Below are 20302 nucleotides of genomic sequence, written 5' to 3'. Positions count from 1 at the left end.
CCATTGGCTCTTGTACCTTCTGCTACCCATCCGGGTTCCAGTACCGTCAGCTGGTCCTCGGTAGTTCCTCAGCTTTCTTGTACCTTCTGCTACATTTCCAAGTTCAAGCTTTTTGAAATGGTTCTTGGTAATCACTCTAGATCTCCCTGACGAGGACCCTGAAGACGAGGACCCTGAAGACCAACCCTAAGAAGACGAGGACCCCGAAGACGACGACCCTGAAGACGAGGACCCTGAAGACCACCCCGAAGAAGACGAGGACCCTGAAGACCACCCCGAAGAAGTCGAGGACCCCGAAGATGAGGACCCAGAAGACCAACCCGAAGAAGACGAGGACCCCGAAGACGAGGACCCCCGAAGACGACGACCCTGAAGACCACCCCGAAGAAGACCAAGAAGATGACCCTGAAGAAGTTGACCAAGAGGACAAAGAAGAGAAGACAAGCACCAAGATACAGAAGAACAAGAGACAGAAAACCAAGAAGCAGAAATACAAGAAGCTGCAGAACAAAAAGCGGAAGAACATTAAGCATAAGACTAAAAATCAGAGCAAAAGATAATATCTAAATTATAAGCAGAAGATGACTAAGCAGTGTATGGGGGTGAGTCCGTTCCTCCTCGTGGTGCCCCTGGAAAAGACCTGCTGCTGCAGGCCAAACTGAACGCGGACAAATCCTGTTGTAAATCTTTTGTGACGGGCAGAACGAAAGGTGTAATGTCCAACCTTTTATAGATAACAACTAGAGGAATGCCTGCCACAAATAAGAATATGATGAAGAAGAAGAAGATGAAGAAGATGAAGAAGTAGAATATGATGAATGTAAAAAAAAAGAATAATACGAAGAAGGTGAAGAAGAAGAAGATGAAGAAGGTGAAGAAGAAGTGGATGAAAAAGATGCTGAGGATGATGAAGGAGAAAGTGTGGGAGAAGTAAAAAAGAAGGTGAAGCGCATGGAAGTAGTGAAACATAAATATCTGACAAAATATAAAAATACTTAACATAGTCAATATTTCCGTAACTCAGAACGTCTTAAAAAAAAAAATTAATTCCTGCTGTTCCATTTGATTGGGCTAAACCTCTATGCCTTTATTGTCTCCGCCACCTCCCCCAATACATTCTACATTATTCTTAGTTGTTTTCCTTCATGTAGAATTAACCTACAAGGAAAGAAAGGGTTTATTTTCATTCCGATATTTCTGTCCCATTGACTTGCATTGGTTTCCGGTATCGGAATCGGCGATATCCGATACTTTTTCGGTATCGGTCCGATCCAATCCGATCCGATATTTCCCGATATCGGAAGGTATCGCTCAACACTAGCCAAGAATAAAGCTGCTGAAAGAAAAAGGAAGGATATAAATAACCTGCGCGTTACGCCAAGTGATTATGGCTTCATCAGGGGTATGAACATCAACTCAGACATGAACTTGCTTTCTTGTAATTTCCTTCTGTGTTCTTTTCCCAATAGGCTTAAGCAGGTGGCGCCCAAACTACAAGTGAAGAACATAGGAAAAGTTAGAACCAGATATACATTCATATATACACTGGGAAAATCGTGAAGGATCAGTCAACGATTCAATTAGTTAAAACACTTCTACCCAATAAGGGTATGTGCCCACGATGCAGAAATGAAGCAGAAAATTTCTGCAGCGTTTCTGCATCTCCCTTGCCAGAAAAAATGCATGCAGATTGTGCATTTGACTCGCCCCCTGGGCCGAGGGACACCCGGAACCGGGCTTCTGGGGGTTGTAGTCTCCGTGGCGGTGACCCGGGCCCGTGGCTCAGTGTGGTCAGGCCAATGGCGGTCTTTTGTGGGGGCTTTTATGGGATAATGTCCGACTACGCCACCCGTGGATTGCGGTCAGTGCGAACCGCCGCTGCAAGGCAGACCGCTGGGGCTGATGGTGTATGCAGCTGAGGTAGTGTGACTCCCGACGGGAAGAGTGAAGCCCCAGGGCAGTGTAGTAGACGGTGGGGGTTATGGTGCACGGGCGTCCCAGTACCAGTAGTGCTGCATACGGTGAGAAAGCACAGAGACAAGGCGTTGCAGTTCAAGCTTTTTACTCACAGTTCTCATCCAGTTCACTTGTGCACAGGTAGCACCGCCCGAGCCGTGCTGCTTCCACCAGGCAGGGGGCTCGGTCAACCCCCAGGTAATTCCAGAGTGTGGCACAGGACTCCCTTCTATCCTTTCGTCAGCCGTGCCCCACCAATGACACTACTTTTGTCCAGCTGCCTCTGATCTTCTCCTGGGAGGGCTGGGTACCCACTTCCCTGACCCTATGTGGTGTGCCTTTCTAGTAGGTGTAGTAAGGGGTCGCACCACTAAATGATTGCGACCACCGGTTCTTGGTTAAGAATTAGTCGCCTCCACCAACTTGGGATCCGGTACCCTGTTCTGCCAACCCGTCACCTGTAATCTCCTGGGTCCTTAGGGTTCCTTCTGCCTTCGTGTCTCTGGGCCTCTCTTGGTGTTCTGTTCCTTCTTACTTTCCTTTCTGTTCCTTTCTGTTTCTGTCCTTTCTTCTAGCTCTGGCCTTCACTCTAGGCCTGCCTCGTGGAGCTGGGCCCAGACTGAGCCACAGCTCCCTGTCAGCCCTCCTGGTTGAACTCCTTTTCTCTTCTCCTCCTGACTGAACTGACTCTACTCGACTAAGATGAAGACACCTTATATACCTACCTCTCTGTGTATGAGCCCAGGTGACTTCCAACCAATGGGCTCCTACCTATGCCCAGAAACCGTCCCCCCCTGCTCCTACATCACTGGGTGTGCTTCCCCCTCCCCACTCCAGCCAGGGACATGATTTGTCGTGCCTGCATTACTGTACTAATGGGAGCACCGTTGAGCTGTCCCTCGGAAATGGGGTGTGTGTGATGCATGCAGCTAACCGAGCCCCGATAGCATCACTTGGAAAGTGCTTGACAACTAGGTCACACTATATAAATCCATGCAAACAGCATGGATTTATATAGTGTGACTGTAAAAAATAAAGCTATACTTACCGATCCCCTGCCGCATGTGCTGCCGCGTGTGTTGTCGCGGTCCTTCCGGGTTGCCGGCATATCGCGAGACAGTCTGCGGTCACATGATCGCGACGTCATCTCAGGTCCTGGAAGATAAGCGCTGCCGGCCGGCCCGCGAGAAGGTAAATATAAACTTTATTTATTATTTTATTCTTTTTTTCACAGGTACAATGATACCCAGGTCTGGATGAGAGTCTTCTCTCCTCCAGAACTGGGTACCATCCGCACATAGAAACGCATATAATCCACATGTACAAACGTATAGACACGGATTATATGCGTCTCAATGCAAGTCAATGGCGGCAATTCCGCTGCGCTTCCGCAAAATTAATGAACATGCTGCGGATTTTTGAGCGCCGCAGAAACGCTGCGGAATAATCCGCAGCATGTGCATTGACATTGCGGAATGCCATTGAGGACCATGTGGTGCAGATTACCAAGCGTTTTTAATGAGTTTCCACTGCGGAAATTCCGCAGTGGAAACGCATGAAAAACGCATCGTGGGCACGCAGCCGAAAGGTCTAGATTTTAGAGTATGTGGGTTGCCTTAAAAGGGTTATATAGCATCTATAAGAACTATGTTTTTTTTACTATGTAGTATCAACAGTGTAAAAAATTGGTTTCGATGACGAATGCTTCAGCAAAGGCACATGCTTGACAGCTGCTCCATTCATTCCCTAGGTAGCTGCTCGGCTTTTTCCGGTAGACTCCCAGCGGTCATGCATCTGACCTGCGGCACATATTTTGTAACAGGGATAAAAGTTCTCCATTGGGGATAAAAATTCCCCGTTCTGCCAATTGGTGCATGTTGCATCTTTGTGGACTTAAAGATATATTTTGTGCATTTTGGTTTCATTAAATATATTGCACCATTTGGCTTTTACAGACTATTTGCTTCCCTGCACATTCAACTTTGATGTGGTCAGTGGTCTTAAACCAGCTGAGATGAGGTCAGAAAAAGACATAAAAAAAGGTACTCTCCTTCTCTTGTTATAACAGTTCTCTCCTATTGAACTGTTATAATAAGCTCACTGATGGATTCTTAGACAGTGCAAGATAGAGACTACAAAAGGCAAACGGTGCAAAATTTTTAATCAAATCCAATTCCAAAAAATTATTTTTAGCTAAAAATGCATGCATTTAAGTATTTAAAAAAATTGTCTTTATTGATGGACAACCCCTATAGAGCAATTAGGGTCTATATCTGTAGCTAGTGCCGAAAACATTAGGAACCATATTTCAAATAAATGGGGTTGTCCGTGCTTTTATACTTTCTTATCACTGGTCAGTAATAGACCATGTTATACAGTCAAGGACCATGTTATACAGTTGACTTAGTCTTATGGCCACGTCACACGATAGATAATTGCTGCCAAGTATATAATGTTAAAAGGGGTTATCTAGGACTATTACATTTTTTTAACTATTGACCTAAGAACTAACAGGTAGGTAGTTGCTAACTACCAGTCTGTTGTGCCCTGCACCGATCTCTGCTGACACAGAGCGGTCACAGCAATTCAGCGGCTTCTGCTAATATCATGTCTACAGAGCAGCGGCTTCTCTTCTGCTCTGGTCTCTTGATGGATCGTGACTGCTGACGTCATGCTGATTGGCAGCCGACTCACAAGTTGCCTAACGTCGGTAGCCACGCCCCATCAACAGAGCAGCCTGGAAGAAGAAGAGCTGCTCTGTTGACTTGGAGCAGCTGAATCGCCGGCGACAGTGGTCGGTGACCTCTCCGAGCCGGCACCGGATACAACAGGCAGATAGTTGCCACTGTTAGTAACAACCTGCCTGTTAGTTTTTAGGCTTATAGTAAAAAGATAAAATAGTCCTGGATAAACCGTTTAAAGATCCAGCAACAAACCTTCCATTCACGATCTTTCATAAGCCTGATTTTTGGTTGGTCAGTCATGTAAGATTTACAAACAGTACCATTGGGGCTTCAGGACTGGAGAACGGAGACTCCTCATGAGATCTATTTTCTTTATTGACAGCGTCATCACCATTTCTGTGCGCAAACTTCTGCTTCAAGGCTTTGGCTATAATGGCTGCAGGGTCTGTGGGATCATTAAGTGAACATCTCTTCTTGTCTTTCCTGGTTTAGGGTTTCCCACCAGGGGATCTAAAGCGAAAAATCGGTGAAAATAAACATCACTGCCATTCTGTAATTGACAGGCTATAACTTAGCTCTTCATACAAACTACTTTTCATTCATTGCTGCTATGTCTAATAAGATTTTTTTTACAGACTTTTTCTAAAAAAATGAATCAATCACCTGCTATCCATTTTCTGAAAAGACTTGTCTAAGATCCTATTAGTGGGGCTAATACAGCATATTTATAATTAGGGACAGACTACTCTGAAATGTTAAACCTAATATAATTATTGAAATCATGTTTGCATAAGTTAATTTTAACTTTGCAAGTTATCACCTATCTGTGAAGCCCAGCTGTGCTTGGTATCACAGACCCAGGAGGGTGTATTGAAGGATTCCTCCACAAGAGGCCCCCATAACCATTCACACATCTCCACCTTCCACCTCAGACCACCAGAGGGAGCTCCTTAGGGAGATATATAAGGGAAGGTGGAGCCAGGCAGCAGTTAGTCTAGACTGGAGACGACAGAAAGCAAACCTGTTGTGAGAGTTCCTGCAGTGCAAAAGCCTGAGAGAGGTCAGTCTGCAGTGGAGCACATTCTAGACTCACGTGTAGCTCAGTGAGGTGAGCTTTAGGTGTGCCGGCGCCATAAGATCGGTGAAACGCGGCACGCTGCCGTTAGTGTGAGTAGCCTATTGAGGGTCCGAGTAGGCCGAAGGCGAAGAGTAGAGAGTTAGTTCATAGGGGGCAGAGGAGCTTAACTAGCTCACCCCGAAGAAGAAGTAGTTACCGGACACCGGGTCCGAAGCTTGCCAGGATCTCCACGACCCAGTAAGATAAACTGGAATCCCTGGAGAACTACAGGTCCCAGGATCGCTAAAGTGCTGATACGTACCAGAGCCAGGAGACACATAGGCCCCGTAGGTTGGGAGCGTGCACTCCAAGAGAAGGCCCTACCACAAGGTCAGCCAGCGCAGGACAGAGACAAAGTTAGGCCTAGCTCCAGGCAGGTCAGAAACTTACTACGCAGAAGCCAGAACCAGGAGGCCCTAAACCTGCTCATTGGGGAGGATCCGGACATACACCCTTCACCCTACAGTGCTCCGGGCAGTGCCTGAAATTCCACCAGTAAAAGGTACTGAAGTGACTATTGTGTCCGTCCCTGTTCTTGATCTGGCCCGGCGGAGTCTCTTTGTCCTGCATCCCCGTTCCTATACTGCCCTGAGGCCCAGCTCTACCTGTGGGGAGCTATACCATCAAGCTGCCTTATCACCAGCCTCAGTGGACTGCGCAGCGCTGGTGATCCTCACCAGAAGCCACAGGTGGCGTCACGAACTCTTTCTTTTACAAGACCAACCCTTTTAAAAGAGAGGCTCAGAGTACGGGCCCGGGAGCCGACCACCGCGACATCCCTAAAGGCCCGGGTACCGAGTCATCCCCATTCCCCTGGGCTAGTCATCTCTTTCCTGGCGTCACAAACAGGATCACGTGCCCACTGCAATGACACCGTGTTTTGCCCGTTGCCACCGGGTACTGTGCGCCTTTATTTTGAACTGTGTACGAAAAGTTGTGGTGAAGATAGCCGCCATTGTTGGGCCGTTGAGCGAGAAGAAGGGCGTAACCGCGGGAAAATAAGGGGCGTACCTGCAAAAGAGCACGAAGTCCCGGACACACCCCACGCCTTGATGTCAAATCAGGAAGCGCCAGGTCCTGTACGGAGCGTCGCTGAACGCTCTGACGTAGGATGCAAGCGACGCAAGGTCCTGAAGACAACCGTCACCTGCGGAGCTGCAGCCTACCGGAAGAAAAACCAGAAGGTAGGCCACGGTTAACTAGGGGGGCGCTAAGATGTCCGTCGAACAGCAGAACGCCGACCTACCGGTCAACGTCCCCGATAATGGGCAGGCCGAAGCCGCCGCTCCACCAGCAGCGCCTGTAACACCTGTTATTCCTATGACTTTACCGTACATTCCTGGAGAAAAGTGGCTCCGCCAGTACAACGGCAAACCAGATACCCTGTCTGGATTTAAGCGGAAGATATGTGGTATTTTGGACATGTACTCTATGACCGGCAAACAAAGAGCTGCCGTTGTATTAGGACAGCTGACTGGTGCTGCGGAGCGGGAAGTGGAAACATGGTCGGCCGCAGACCGGGGATAGTGTCCGCAATATTCCAAAAACTACATACTGTCTTTGAGGACCTTACTGAGGCGGACCTCCGGATGAGGTTCTACAGCTGCTCCCAACAACCAGAGGACTATGTTCGTGACTACGCCTGGCATCTTCAAGGGGCCCTGCGGGCTCTGAACCAGGTTAGTCCGACCAGCTTTGAGAATGAGAACAAAATGCTGAAGGAACAGTTTGTCCGGGGACTGAAGTCTCCAGAGGAGAGCAGGACTGTGCGTTGGTGGTCCCTGGATCATCCAGATGCCACCTTTGACAATCTAAAGGACATGGCTATAAAAGGACTACAGCCCCTGGAGACAAATGCCATCCAATGTTACCAGGGTGGGGCAACCCCAGAGCCTGCAACGCCCACCTTTTCTCCAGTGACTGCTGAAGCTAAGGTTCCAACAACGTCCCCTAAAGACCTGGACAGTCTGCGCTCAGAGGTGCGTCAGTTGAGTAAAACCCTGACCACCGTGCTGAGTGCCCTGCAGCTGTGGACGGAGCCTGAGGGAGGAGGGAAGATCCTGCTAGCTGATAGCCCTGAGGATGTCCCCTGGATGCGGAGGAGGAGGAGGCCAACACCACCCTCGCCGAGGACCAGTGACCAACGCCGTCCACCAAGGGAACCGATCTGTTACCGATGCCATAAGACCGGACACATCGCCCTGAATTGTCCCTTAAACGAGAAAACCCTGGGTCCGAAGGCCGCCACCCAGGAGTAGACTCACCAGGTCCATCAGACTGGTACAACAGGTTCGTCGGAGGAAGACCTTTCCTGTCCATTGTATTGGACGGGATCCCGATGCATGCCCTGCTGGACACAGGATCTCAGGTAACCATCATACCTGAAGTCCTCTACAAGAGGTACTGGTCCATGGACGATCTGCGTCCGCCAGCTCCAAATTTGTCTGTATATGCATCAAATGGACTCCCCCTTAACCTACTCGGGGTTAAGAATGTGACTGTAAGGTGGGGAGAGTGGAGCTGAAGGACCAGGGACTTATTGTAGTGAAGACTAACCCTGATGACAGCAACCCATATATGGTACTAGGCACTAATGTTGTTGGTAACTGTTTGGGAGAGGTTGTGTTCTTGCTCCAAGAGATCGCTGACACTGCCAGACCGAGACAGAGGAGGGCGCTGCAGAGAGAGATCCGCGTCTTGATGTATCAACAGCAAGTACAATTAACAGATGGTGAAATCGGTAACGTGAGGGTAACAGACCCTATACCCATTGTTGTTCCCCCAATGAGTGAAATGCTCATCTGGTGTAGAGCTGCCATAGGTCTTAGAGGACAGAGCTACCAGGCGGTAGTAGAACCCCCTTGCTCTGAGCACAGACCCACGCTCTTAACCGCCAGGGGGGTGGTAGATGTACGTAATGGGAGGGTGCCTGTCCGTCTTCTTAACCTAGGGGAAGATGAGGTCAAACTGCCACGTTATGCCACTGTTGCTAAACTACATGCTGTCAACAACAACTGTATCCATGTGGCGGAGTCCTTAACTTCACCAGAAGAAGTGGAAGATAATGACCCTGCAACCCAGGTGGAGGATTGGTGTCAACAGCTCCATGTTGGGACAGACACCACTCCTGCCCATCAAAAACAGGGTGTACACCGGGTGGTTCAAGAATACTCGCAGGTGTTCAGTAAACATCCACTTGACTTTGGGAGGGTTAAGGGGGTTCAACATCATATCTCCACAGGCAACCATTCCCCAATTAAAGAACGTTATAGGCCTATACCCCCAGCTCACTACCAGAAGGCAAAAGAAATGCTGCATGACATGAGGAAGGCGGGAGTAATTAGGGATAGTTGTAGTCCCTGGGCGGCTCCCCTAGTGCTGGTTAGGAAAAAGGATGGGAGCATGAGAATGTGTGTAGATTACCGTCAAGTAAATCGCATTACACATAAAGATGCATACCCTTTACCACGCATAGAAGAGTCCCTAGCTGCCTTAAAGTCTGCAAATTACTTTTCTACCCTTGACCTCACTAGTGGTTACTGGCAGGTCGCTGTGGCTGAGGAGAATCGGGAGAAGACGGCCTTCACCACCCCGATGGGACTCTGCGAGTTCAACAGCATGCCGTTTTGACTCTAAAATGCCCCCGGAATGTTCCAGAGACTGATGGAGTGCTGCCTGGGACACCGCATCTTCGAGACTGTGTTACTTTACCTGGATGACGTAATTGTGTACTCCAGAACGTACGAGGACCACCTGAAACACCTGGCAGAGGTATTTGAGTCACTGTCCCGGTACGGGATGAAGTTGAAGCCCTCAAAGTGCCACCTGCTCAAGAGAAAGGTACAGTACCTGGGGCACATTGTCAGTCCGGAAGGGGTAGCACCAGACCCGGAGAAAGTTACTGCCATCCAGAAGTGGCCGGAGCCGAAGAACCTCAAGGAGGTGCGTCAGTTCTTGGGACTAGTCGGATACTACCGGAGGTTTGTAAAGGACTACACTAAGAAGGCAGCTCCTCTGCAAGACCTCCTGGTAGGGCAGTCCCCCAAAAGCAAAAACCCTCCATTCCACTGGGGTAAAGAACAGGCTGAATCATTTCAAGAGATGAAGGAGATCCTGACAGGTGATGAGATCCTAGCCTACCCTGACTACAGCCAAACATTCCTGCTGTATACAGATGCCAGCAATGAAGGCCTGGGCACTGTCTTAAGTCAGAAGCAGAATGGCCAGGAGAAAGTCATCGCGTATGCAAGCAGGAAGCTCCGCCCGACCGAGAGGAACCCAGAGAACTATAGCAGCTTCAAGTTGGAGTTCCTGGCCTTGGTCTGGGCCATCACAGAAAAGTTCAAGCACTACCTAGCCTCCAGCAAGTTTACTGCCTACACTGACAATACCCCCTTAACTCATCTTCAAACAGCCAAGCTGGGAGCCATGGAATAGCGATGGATGGCTCGGCTGTCAAACTACCAATTCACCATAAAGTACCGGGCGGGCCGCAAGAACGCCAACGCCGATGCCCTGTCCAGGATGCCTCACCAGTCAGACACAGAAGAAGAAGTGGATGACCTGGAAGAGGTTGAACTACCTGCCTTCCACCGGAATGGGATGGCCCACGAGCTACGAGCCTCCAGGAAGCAACGCGGTAAGACGTTAAACCCCTTGCCTCACCACAGCTGGAAAGAGACCCAGGACAGCGACCCGGTTGTCAGCCGTATCAAGGAGCTGATAACCCAAGAAGGTTCCTCCCTGGAGAAGGATGCGGCTCTCCAAGCAAAGCAGCTGTGGAATGAGAGAAGCCGGCTGTTTATCTACCGTGAGAAGTTGTGCCGGAGGTACGTCAATCCCAAAACCCTCGAGATGGTGTGGCAGATAGTGGTCCCCAAGACGGACATCCAGATGGTGTTGGAGGCCTACCACGATCAGGCGGGGCACTTTGGCTAGAAAAAGCTAGAGACCCTGTTGAAGTGTCGATTCTACTGGGTGGGGATGCGCAGCTTCATTGAGAGGTGGTGCAGAGACTGTGGACCCTGTAGCCTCAGAAGAAAAGACTACAGCAGCCAGAAGGCACCCCTGCAACCCATCAAGACGACTCGCCCTCTGGAGATCGTGGCCCTGGACCATGTCAAGTTGTCACCCAGTCAGTCAGGATACTCCTATGCCCTGATCATGGTGGATCACTACTCCAGGGTCCTGGTGGTCTCCCCTATCAAAGACCTGACAGCAGAGACAGCAGCTAAGACGTTCCAGGCGTACTTCTGCAGGTCCCATGGATAGCCTGGACAGGTACTGACTGACCAAGGCACGGCCTTTGAGGCTGAATTGTTCAAAGAGTTCTGCCATCTGTACGGGTATAAAAAGATCAGGACTACACCGTACCACCCCCAAACTAACGGTCTCTGTGAAAAGATGAATAACATCATCATCGATCTACTGAAGACCATACCACTAGAAGAGAGAAGCCAGTGGCCAGACCTACTACCTGACCTAGTGGATCTGTATAATCACATACCAGTAAGTTCCACCAATTGCACTCCGGCATATCTCATGCGTGCAAGACCAGGGAAGTTGCCCATGGACCTGAAGCTTGGTGTGGTAGAACCTGAAGCTGATGTGACCACTGAGGACTGGGACACGACCAGACAGGAGCAGTACAGGAGAGTCCAAGCCTGTGTCGAAGACAGTCTCACTCGGGTGAGGGATAAACAAGAGGCACAATACAACAGAAGTGCACCAGCAGAACCCTTCACACCAGGAGAAGTGGTATTGAAAAGGAAGCGGAGGAAACACAAGCTTGATGACCAGTGGGAGAGAGAACCCTACACTGTGTTGAATTCAAGGTTTGACAACAGGAAGACGTGTTTGATCAGCAAAGATGGAGGAAGAACAACTGCGACAATATCTAGGGACCACCTGAAGTTGTGTCCACATCTACTAAAGACTCAGGAAGAAGTGTCTTTCACAACCCAGGAAGAACCTAAAGAAACAGTGATACACACTGACCTTGGAGACTTCCCAGCGGATTGGCCTCAAATAGGAGGTGCAGTAATCATTCCAGTACTCCAATTCTATGAACAGCCAGAAAACCCTCCACAGCAAGTTGAACCTGTAAGTGCTGCAGAAGAGCCAGCTCAAGAAGTATCCCCGGATGAAGGATCCCCGGCAGGAGCGGAGCAAGAGGGCCCAGCCAATGGTAGACTTGCCAGTCCAAGAGAGAGGTTAAGGCAATTTTACAACATGGTTACATGTAAAACTGGTAGGGTAACTGGGATACAGATACTGACACTCCACTAACCACAGCACTATGCAGATCAGTACGCAGCACAAGAGGTAAACCTCCTGCTAGGTACACTGAGTAAAGTAGCAAAATTTCAGAGAATGTAGATAGTTACCCCTGGGGTATTGAGTATTAAATTGTAATGTATTGCATAACTGTTTGTTTTCATGCATGCTTATCAATTTGTGCTTTTTCCTATTAATTCTTTATTTGCATAATGAACTGCATGGCTGAGGACTGTGTGCAGCCCAAAAACTCTTATTGTATATAATTGCGCTCCCTGGAGTGCCCCTTTCAGGTGACCTCAGAAGGAAAACCTATCTGGAGTGGCTCTTTTGGAGGTGCAACTCGGATCTTCATGCCCTGCAGCCACCCCAGGGCCTGCGTAGAGGGTTTAGGACAGGTCCCTCAAAACTACCAAAGTACTCTACCTTGTGAGATGGACATCCTGTATGGGAACCTCACCATAGGAGACTTGGATTCTGAGGACACTCTGTATTTGTATTGTTTCTGCAACGTTTAAGATCCGTGCCTCCCATAAAGGGAAGAGTGTTCTAGTATTGCTTATGTTTCCTATTGTTACTGTTGTTATAAAATGTACTTCAGCCCGGGAGTGCTGAGTTTAACTAGGGGGGGGAATGTGAAGCCCAGCTGTGCTTGGTATCACAGACCCAGGAGGGTGTACTGAAGGATTCCTCCACAAGAGGCCCCCATAACCATTCACACATCTCCAACTTCCACCTCAGACCACCAGAGGGAGCTCCTTAGGGAGATATATAAGGGAAGGTGGAGCCAGGCAGCAGTTAGTCTAGACTGGAGACGACAGAAAGCAAACCTGTTGTGAGAGTTCCTGCAGTGCAAAAGCCTGAAAGAGGTCAGTCTGCAGTGGAGCACGTTCTAGACTCACGTGTAGCTCAGTGAGGTGAGCTGTAGGTGTGTCGGCGCCATAAGATCGGTGAAACACGGCACGCTGCCGTTAGTGTGAGTAGCCTATTGAGGGTCCGAGTAGGCCGAAGGCGAAGAGTAGAGAGTTAGTTCATAGGGGGCAAAGGAGCTTAACTAGCTCACCCCGAAGAAGAAGTAGTTACTGGACCCCGGGTCCGAAGCTTGCCGGGATCTCCACGACCCAGTAAGATAAACTGGAATCCCTGGAGAACTACAGGTCCCAGGATCGCTAAAGTGCTGATACGTACCAGAGCCAGGAGACACATAGGCCCCGTAGGTCGTGAGCGTGCTCTCCAAGAGAAGGCCCTACCACAAGGTCAGCCAGCGCAGGACAGAGGCAAAGTTAGGCCTAGCTCCAGGCAGGTCAGAAACTTACTACGCAGAAGCCAGAACCAGGAGGCCCAAAACCTGCTCATTGGGGAGGATCCGGACATACAACCTTCACCCTACAGTGCTCCTGGGAGTGCCTGAAATTCCACCAGTAAAAGGTACTGAAGTGACTATTGTGTCCATCCCTGTTCTTGATCTGGCCCGGCGGAGTCTCTTTGTCCTGCATCCCCGTTCCTATACTGCCCTGAGGCCCAGCTCTACCTGTGGGGAGCTATACCATCATGCTGCCTTATCACCTGCCTCAGTGGACTGCGCAGCACTGGTGATCCTCACCAGAAGCCACAGGTGGCGTCACAAACTCTTTCTTTTACAACACCAACCCTTTTAAAAGAGAGGCCCAGAGTACGGGCCCGGGAGCCGACCACCGTGACATCCCTAAAGGCCAGGCTAAAGGCCCGGGTACCGAGTCATCCCCATTCCCCTGGGCTAGTCATATCCACAGGATAAGCCTGCTGATCGCAGGAGGTCCGCATGGAAGACCCCCACCATGAATGGGGCTTGGAAGAGGCACATTATATTTGAGCCTTCTCAAGCATTCACGCCACTGCTACATTCATTATATGTGGGACTTCCAGAGAAGGGTACAGCATTGTTAACCCCATTCATGACCTTGCAATTTTCTGTTTTTGCCCTTTCATTTTTTTCTACTCATTCCCAGAGCCAAGTTTTTTATTTTTTGTCAATATACAGTACAGACCAAAAGATTGACACACCTTCTCATTTAAAGATTTTTCTGTTTTTTCATGACTATGAAAATTGTACATTCACACTGAAGGCATCAAAACTATGAATTAACACATGTGAAATTATATACCTAACAAAAAAGTGTGAACCAACTGAAAATATGTCTTATATTCTAGGTTCTTCAAAGTAGCCACCTTTTGCTTTGATGACTGCTCTGCAAACTCTTGGCATTCTCTTGATGAGCTTCAAGAGGTAGTCACCGTCAATGGTTTTCACTTCACAGGTGTGCCCTGTCAGGTTTAATCAGTGGGATTTCTTGCCTTATAAATGGGGTTGGGACCATCAGTTGTGTTGTGAAGAAGTCTGGTGGATACATAGCTGATAGTCCTACTGAATAGACTGTTAGAATTTTTATTATGGCAAGAAAAAAGCAGCTAAGTAAAGAAAAACGAGTGGCCATCATTACTTTAAGAAATGAAGGTCAGTCAGTCCGAAAAATTGGGCAAACTTTGAAAGTGTCCCCAAGTGCAGTTGCAAAAACCATCAATCGCTACAAAGAAACTGGCTCGCATGAGGACTTCCCCAGGAAAGGAAGACCAAGAGTCACCTATGCTTCTGAGGATAAGTTTATCCGAGTCACCAGCCTCAGAAATCACAGGTTAACAGCAGCTCAGATTAGAGACCCGGTCAATGCCACACAGAGTTCTAGCAGCAGACACTTCTCTTCAACAACTGTTAAGAGGAGACTTTGGGCAGCAGGCCTTCATGGTAAAATAGCTGCTAGGAAATCACTGCTAAGGACAGGCAACAAGCAGAAGAGACTTGTTTGGGCTAAAGAACACAAGGAATGGACATTAGACCAGTGGAAATCTGAGCTTTGGTCTGATGAGTCCAAATTTGAGATCTTTGGTTCCAACCACCGTGTTTTTGTGCGACGCAGAAAAGGTGAAAGAATGGACTCTACATGCCTGGTTCCCACCGTGAAGCATGGATGAGGAGGTGTGATGGTGTGGGGGTGCTTTGCTGGTGACACTGTTGGGGATTTATTCAAAATTGAAGGCATACTGAACAAGCATGGCTATCACAGCATCTTACAGCGGCATGCTATTCCATCTGGTTTGCGTTTAGTTGGACCATCATTTATTTTTCAACATGACGATGAACCCAAACACACCTCCAGGCTGTGTAAGGGCTATTTGACCAAGAAGGAGAGTGATGGGGTGCTACACCAGATGACCTGGCCTCCACAGTCACCAGACTTGAACCCAATCAAGATGGTTTGGGGTGAGCTGGACCGCAGAGTGAAGGCAAAAGGGCCAACAAGTGCTAATCATCTCTGGGAATTCCTTCAAGATTGTTGGAAGACCATTTCCGGTGACTACCTCTTGAAGCTCATCAAGAGAATGCCAAGAGTGTGCAAAGCAGTTATCAAAGCAAAAGGTGGCTACTTTGAAAAACCTAGAATATAAGACATATTTTCAGTTGTTTCACACTTTTTTGTTAAGTATATAATTCCACATGTGTTAATTCATAGTTTTGATGTCTTCAGTGTGAATGTACAATTTTCATAGTCATGAAAATACAGAAAAATCTTTAAATGAGAAGGTGTGTCCAAACTTTTGGTCTGTACGGTACCTTTTTTTTTTGCGGGACAAGTTGTTCTTTTGATTGACACCATTTATTTTACCATATCGTGTACTGGAAAACGGGAAAAAAATTCCAAGTGCGGTGAAATTGCAAAAAAGTGCATTTCCACAATTGTAATTTTTTTATTTTATTTACCATGTTCACTAAATGCTAAAGCTGACCAGCCATTATGATTCCCAGGTCAGTACGAGTTCATAGATACCAAACATGTATTGGTTCTTTTATATGTGAGTGGTGAAAAAAAAAATCAGAAGTTTGTAAAAAAAAAAATTAAAAAAAATCGCTTATGTCGCCATTTTCCGAGACCCGTAGCATCTCCATTTTTCGGGATCTAGGGCCAGGTTAGGGCTTATTTTTTGCGCCCTCAGCGGACGTTTTTATTTATATAATTTTGAGGTAGATACAATGTTTTGATCGCCTGTTATGTTTGCGGAGGCAAAAAAAGAAAAACATAATTCTGGAGTTTAGATTTTTTTTGTCGTTACGCCGTTTACCGATCTGATTAATTTACTTTATATTTTGATAGATCGGAGATTTCTGAATACAGCGATACCAAATATGCGTATATTTTTTTAATGGTTTTATTTTCAATAGGGCAAAAGGGCGTGATTTAAACCTTTATGTTTTTTAAAACTTTTTTTACTTTTTACTGGCAGCAATAGTCCTCTTAGGAGACTTGAAGCTGCAATCATCTGATTACCTGTGCTACACATAGCAGGGCTTCAGCACTGCTATGTATAGCAGAAATCACAATCTCCTATGAATGCCGGCCACAGGGGATCTACAATGACAGCCAGGGGTCTTCTGCAGACCCCCGGCTGTCATGACAACACATTGGCACCCCGCAATCACATGACAGGGACGCCTATGGGTGTGTCTTGTGACGAGCTTCTGGCAGGTGTGTATTAAATGCCACTGCTAGTGATTGACAGCGGTATTTAACTGGTTAACAGCTGCGGGTGGATCTCGGATCCGCCTGCGGCTGTTAAAGGCACATGACAGCTCATGAGATCAGCAGTCATGTGCAGGGAAAGATGCAGGCTCAGTGACAGATTTTTTTTTTTTTTACAGTTTTCTCCTTCATTCTATTTCACGCATGTCTGTAATAAAAAATATATATTTAAAGAAAATCTATAAAATGACCTTTCGACCGCCCGAAGCTTGATGGAATTCATGCCTTTTAACACATCCATCATACTGGGGAGCTGATCCACACTGCCTTTCTCTGAAGCCTCACTTTCCGTCGGGCTGCATTTGTGAGAAGCTTTACGTTCTCTTATAATATCAAGTGCAGATTTTAGTTGGGAAGATGGGACTGGGGGTGGTGGAGGAGGAGGAGGAGGAGGAGGAGGAGGGGGCAGCGGAGCTACTGGGGTTGTAAATTGCAAAAACTGTGCGGAAAGTGGTGGAGAAGCTGAAGATGGGGGTGAGAGGGCATTACCTGGGCAGCTAAATGAGCACATTGATTCTGTATCTGAGAAACAAAAACGAGATCAAATCATACCAAATACATAGCAAAAGCTTGACCTATTTAACCCATTAAGTGATTTATAAGGATTACAAAAACAATGGCTTACGAGACTGTGCGGCTTGTGACGGTTGTAGGGCAACAATGGCAGCAATCTGTACTCTCTGCTGCAGCAGCTCATCTTCCAAAGCTGAAAGGCATGATCGTCTGCAGGAAGGAGACTCTTTTCACACACTCTCTTGGCCAACATCATAGTCAGAAATCCTGAGTCTGAATTATTCGGGTCCATTGACTTGTTGGATGGAAGATCGTGTCTGATGTTACTAAAGGGAATCTGTCACCAGGTTTATGCTACCTCATCTGAGAGCAGCATGATGTGGGGGCCGAGACCCCGAATCCAGTGATGTTACTGGGCTCCTTGCTGTAGTTTTGATAAATCATTGTGACGCGCCCCCTGGGCCATGTTGTGCTGCGTTGCGCATGCGGGGGATACCCGGAGCCGGATCTGACAGGGGTAGTAGTCCTCGTGGCGGTGACCCGGTCCGTGCCCAGAGTGGTCAAACTAAGAGGCAGTGCGCGGCATTAAGATGTTATAGAGTTCGACTACGCCACCCGTTGATTGCAGCTATGAAGCCGCCGCTGCAGGGCAGACCGCTGAGGCCGGTGGTGTGGTTGTGCAGCGTGGATGGTATAACCCCCAACGGGAGAGGTATAGCCTCAGGGCAGCTGGTGAAGCAGGGAATGATGATAGTGGTAGTGGTGTGACAAGGAAGCTCAGAGACGTGCATTGCAGTTTTCACAGCTTTACTCACAGTTGGTATTCAGATCACTTCGGCCAAGAGTGACCACCCGAGCCGTGCTGCGTCCACCAGGTGCGGGACTCGGCCAACTCCCAGGCAGTTCCAGAGCGTGGTCCTGAGCTCCCCTCTCTTCCTTCCTACTGGCCGTCCCCACCAGGGATCCACCTTTGTCCAGCTCCCTCGGGCCTTCTGGTGGTGAAACCTTTCCCGGCTTCCCTGACCCTATACGTGGTATGCCTTCCTGGTGGATATGGCGAGGGGTCGCGCCAAAACTTGTCCACGACCTCTGGTTCCTGGCTGAGGATAATTGGCCTCCACCAGTTTGGGATCCGGTACCCTGTTCTGCCAACCCTTCACCCGTTAACTCGTGGGATCTCAGGGTTCCCTCTTCTCTTGCATCTCTGGGCCTCTCCTGGTGTTTCTGTTCCTCCTTCTTCTCCTTTCTCTCTCTCTCTGCTTCAGGCCTCCTCTCCAGGCCTGGCTCTGGAGCTGGGCCCAGACTGAGCCACAGCTCCCTGTCAGCCCTCTCTGGCTGAGCTCCTCTCTGCACAGAGCAGACCAAAAAGACCTTGTCCTAAGATGGTGCCCACCTTATATACTCCCTCTGACACCTGAGCCCAGGTGACAAGCACCCAATGGGCTCCTACCTATGCCCAGAGTCCCTCCCCTATCTGCTCCTACACCACTAGGATGTTCCTCCCCCCTCCCCACTCCAGCCGGGGACAGAAGCTGTCGTACCTGCACATCTATCTGGTGGGAGTACCGTTGGTCTGTCCCCCGGAAATGGGGTGAGTGTGGTGCATGCAGCTAACTGAGCCCAGTTCCACACTCCATCCTTACCCGGGAGTGGAATACCACACCTCTGGATCGAGGTGCAATACCCCTGTAGCAGCCGAGTCCTCGGGGTGCTACAATTGTGTTATCTGCTGCAGCTCTGCTAGTCCTCTCAATGATCAGCTCCTGCTATGCAGTCCTTAATATTCATGAGCTCAGGCTAACCATGTCCCTCTCCACTGTCAGCGTTGTCTATGCACAGTGTAGACAGAAAGCTGTAAATCAGTGGTGCAGGCAGGGCTGTGGAGTCGGTAAGCCAAACCTCCGACTCCTCAATTTCCATGACACCGACTCCAACTCTGACTCCAACACCCTCATACATGGCTCATGTTTAAGAGATAAATTTACTGTAGCACAGATTCATCTCAGCTAAAAGTCTAGACCCTTAGATCAAGAATAGGACAGACATTTATAGGACATTTCATAACTTTCCCAAATCCTTATGAAATAATATTCTCCACAAACTGCATTGAACTACTACACCCAATTTGTTATATATTTTAGGAGTCGGAGTCGGTCCATTTTATCACGACTCCGACTCCACAGCTCTGGGTGCAGGTGGGGTTAGACTGAGCTCATACAATATGGGAGAAGACAATCAGAGCTCACCAGAAGTAAGAAGTATCTTGGTATATTTATTTGTCTTATTAGTCACACCAAACGAAGCAGCACAATAACAGGAAATGGTCGGCACCTGCATGCACCCACGCTCTCCTGTAACAGGTCAGCTGCTATTTTTTAGCCAACAAAAATACCAAGACCCTTATGGTGAGTGTCATCTTTCTTCTCCCATATTGTATTACTGGGCCATTTACTATTGTCACTGAGCATCATCTATGTAATTACCTGACAGAGGCCATAATGATAATTGATCAGTGTCATATATACTCAAGCCGTTACAGTAGTAGCCTAACCAGTGTCTACACATACTTACATATATATATTGTAAGGCAGTGCTAGTCATCACGCTGGGGGACCCTCGCTTCACCGGGTCAATTAAAGCACACATGCAACGTTTTCCAGTAACATGAAATCCAGCAGTTTATTACACTTCATAACTGCTTATCACACAGTCCATCTCAGTGGCTCACTGGCATGTTTACACACATAACATCCAAGAGCCTTTCAAGTGGCAGACAGGCCCACTTGGCTCCAGTTACAGCCTTCAGCCAAGTAACCATATCAATGTCCATATAACGCACCACTTTTACCTTTTGCCGGGTCTAGCGGATTCCATCAGATTTGTTCTGCCACAGCTGTGGCTTTAAGGCTTCCCAAGCCCTGATCTCAATACTATGGAAAATTTATGGGCAAAGCTGAAAAGGCAGGTGCAGGCAAAGCGACCTACAAACCTTGATCAGTTACACCAGTTTTGTCAGGAGCAGTGATGAGTGAGCATGCTCGCTACTGCTCGGTGCTCGCCCGAGCATCTCGGCAGTTTTGTCTGCTGTTGCTGTTAGATATTTCTAGAAATAGGCCCAGGTCTCAGGGGCCAGGAATAATTTT

The 20302-nt window shown here is 48.3% G+C and overlaps 1 pseudogene; it reads right to left on the bottom strand.

The window, feature by feature from the left end:
* Window positions 1-1416: 1416 nt before the first annotated feature.
* LOC141207890 (mitochondrial fission regulator 2-like) lies at window positions 1417-17603 on the bottom strand (annotated as a pseudogene).
* Window positions 17604-20302: the final 2699 nt, after the last annotated feature.

The sequence above is a fragment of the Phyllobates terribilis genome, unplaced genomic scaffold (assembly GCF_046119375.1).
Source record: "Phyllobates terribilis strain yellow unplaced genomic scaffold, ASM4611937v1 Scaffold_164__1_contigs__length_4228542, whole genome shotgun sequence".
Lineage (NCBI taxonomy): Eukaryota > Metazoa > Chordata > Amphibia > Anura > Dendrobatidae > Phyllobates > Phyllobates terribilis.
Note: the sequence above shows the minus strand (reverse complement) of the source record. Positions and strands in the feature narration are given on the sequence as shown.